Source organism: Clarias gariepinus, chromosome 14, assembly GCF_024256425.1.
Source record: "Clarias gariepinus isolate MV-2021 ecotype Netherlands chromosome 14, CGAR_prim_01v2, whole genome shotgun sequence".
Classification (NCBI taxonomy): Eukaryota; Metazoa; Chordata; class Actinopteri; order Siluriformes; family Clariidae; genus Clarias; species Clarias gariepinus.
The window spans coordinates 13,923,668-13,926,795 of NC_071113.1; positions in this window are offsets into that span (position 1 = coordinate 13,923,668).

Sequence of the window (3,128 nt, forward strand, 5' to 3'; positions counted from 1 at the left end):
TGTAATTCTCTGTGAGTCATATTTATTTTCTGTTTGTAAAGAAGGTGGATATCGTGATCAGAATCATGTTCAGAAACCCATTTTTGGTGCGTGATTACCTAATGTAATTATCTATTACACATTCCATCTACAAGGATTATTTTGTCTGGATGATTGTTTGCCACAATGTTTGTTATTGTGCTGACCTGAAAGCAGTTCTTTATTCAGCGATTAACGGGGGAGGTTTGTGCGTTGGGATCGCCCTTGTTTTCCGCCACAGGCTGAGGGATGAGCTCCGGTCTACAGAAAACGCATCAGTGCATTAATAGGGTTCCACCTTCACGGCCCACCGTCTCTCCCGTACCTCCTTCGATTAAAAGCTCCTCTCTCTTGTGTGCTATGTTAATTTCAACCCCCACTCTCCCGTCTCCTACTGTAGCCCAACACAGCACAACGGGGCCTGTGTTAGTTTAGGCGAAATGGTAATTAAGAGGTAGCAAATGAATATGTGTGCGTTGGGCTGCAGGCTGCTGAAGTCGCTTGAGTGCTCTTCTGCTGATGATTACATGTCTGCAAACAATGCTCCTGTGATGCTGAAGGCTCAAATCCCTCCTCGGGAACAACTTGGTACATTTTCCATCATTTCGTGCTCTTTTCCTCTGTCCCCCTTTCACTTGTTTCCCGCTACTGCTCCATCATCTCCTTCGCTCTCTCCCAGTTAAGGACAATGGAACAGCTGAGAGAGGCAGCCCGTACAATCACAGGTTTTTAGCAGCTCTATACATCAAACCCACCCTGGCACTACAGAGGAAATTAGCCTGTCTCATTCCCAGCCCCCATGCTCTCCATGCAGTGCCCTATAGAGATGGTAATTTTAGGGTAAGAGGTCCATATCGCAAATCATTGATCAGCATCAAATCAGTGTGTGAAGAGAGCTTCTCAAACCCTCCCCAACACACAAAACCCCCCACACACACTTAAGGGCTACACAACAGCCATCCGCTGATTAGCGGCAGCACTCTGACAAGGTAGAGATCATTCGAGGCACAGGGCTGGCCTGGCTGTCTCTATCTTATTTTGACACTGGCCTCCTCACTGACTCCCATTTTTCTTCTTTGTTCACATTTTTGGACATTTTTCCTTAACACATTGTGCCACTAATGAGATGAATGTCAATGTGTTACAGTGAGATTAGGTCTTATTGAGCCTGTTGATAAAATACATGTTAATGAATATCAGAGAATGACTAAAAGAACTTAAGCAATTTTGTGTTAGTTAACAAATAATCGCTGTAAAGGGTTGGATTATCATGAACTGGTTATGAGTTTAACAGTTGACCTGCTTGGTCGCACACACGGCATTTTTTTTTTGTCTTCCAGGCAATCATAGATTAACCAGACTTGCCCTGTCTAGGTCACTGAATTGAAACATGCACGCTTTGTTCATGGAAGATTCTCTGCATTAGTAGCATCTTTTGGGGAAGACTAGGCATTAAATACTATAGCAACCATGTTGAAATAATAATTAAAAAAAATGACATATCATGAAAACAGACTTGGGATATAGGATTAAAGACTTCACCTTGATCTCACTGTAGGCACCAGTTCTTAGTTGAAGATTACAAACATGGAGGAAGTGTGTTTTCTGGATGCTGAGGGCTAAGGGACTGATGGGGGAGGCAGCTGAAAGCTGACCCTGAAACTGGACCCAGGCAGCTGCGCAGCAGGTGGTTAGTGGCAGGCAGTCTCCCCTCATTGTCCCTCGTAGTAGTCCATAGGACACAGCAAGCTCCCCTAGAGCTATACCAGGCCTGGGGCTTGCAGGTAGACGAGGGGGTGCACATGGTGGTGGCAGTGTGTGTGTGTGTGTGCATGTGTGTGTGTGTGTGTGTGCTTTTTTTAGGGAAGGGGGCTGTCAACTGCGCACCTGATCCATCCAATACAGTCATGCCTCAGTGGAGAGAGAGGATCTTCGGTCCCGACAAGTGACCCACTGTATCTGCCACCTGTGCACTGGCTGCCTGTCACACTCAGGAGCAGCACAAGTCAAATAGATCATTAGGCATTAGTCAAAGCACTCTACATGAGGAGCTTTAATGGTAACATTAACGCTTTATTTAGGCTGTTAGGGGTGTTAATCTGTCATCCTTTACACAGGTTAATTAGGACTGCATTTGCTTTATTTATTTATTTTTTTTTACACTTTTTTTATTATGATAAATTGCTGAAACTCATTATTGTGGGTTGGTGCACATAAAATGTATAAAAATATAATGAACTCCACTAACCAGCTCTAACCCTACATTTTAAGTCATTGTTTTTTTTTAAAGCAGGTCATGCTGTCATTTTTATCCTGTGGGTGTTTGGAGAGTTAACGGCCACATTCTGGCCCACGGCTTTTTCATCGCACTACTCAGCTGTCAGCTCCAGGCCTCAGGCTGCTGGAAACTGTCTTCCCCAGCAGTAGTAATCTTCAGCCCTCTCGGTGTCCCCCTAAAGTCCCTGTGCTTGCTTCTTGTCTGCTAATTACGTCCCTGAACATGTTTGCTCATTACACATGAGCTTAACAAGACCCTTCACAATGCCCACATATCGCTTCATCTCAGAGATGACAGTGACCCTAATGCAGTGCAGGAGCCTGCTGTACTGAAGCGCAAGCTTGATTTATGAGTAACAAAGATTTGGGGACTGTTAATTGTTCTGCTATATATAATATAGTATTTAGATTGTTATACTTTGGTTGTTAAATTTGCCTTTTAGTCTTCAGCCTTAAAGTCCTTTGAATGAGAAATAGGATACAGTCTTTAGGTAATGTTACTGTGACAGACCATGGTAGTGACTTTTCCCTAGTAGAGATTCCTGAATGACAAAGTTGCATAAAAATCCAAGTATAATAAGTAAAACTTAATGTAATGATAATGTAAGATTTTTTATAGCTGTGTAACAACAAATACTGTCTCCACTAAATCCTGGAATACTGAAACTGATAGTAAGGGGGAAAGTAAATAATAACCACCTGTTTTGCTGTAAAATTCATTTAAATTAAATATTAGAAAAGACAAATATATTATCTTTCAGTATAATCTCCTTGCTTTATAATACACTTTGCCCATCTGTCAACAAGCTTTCATATTTATGCATAAAAAAAAA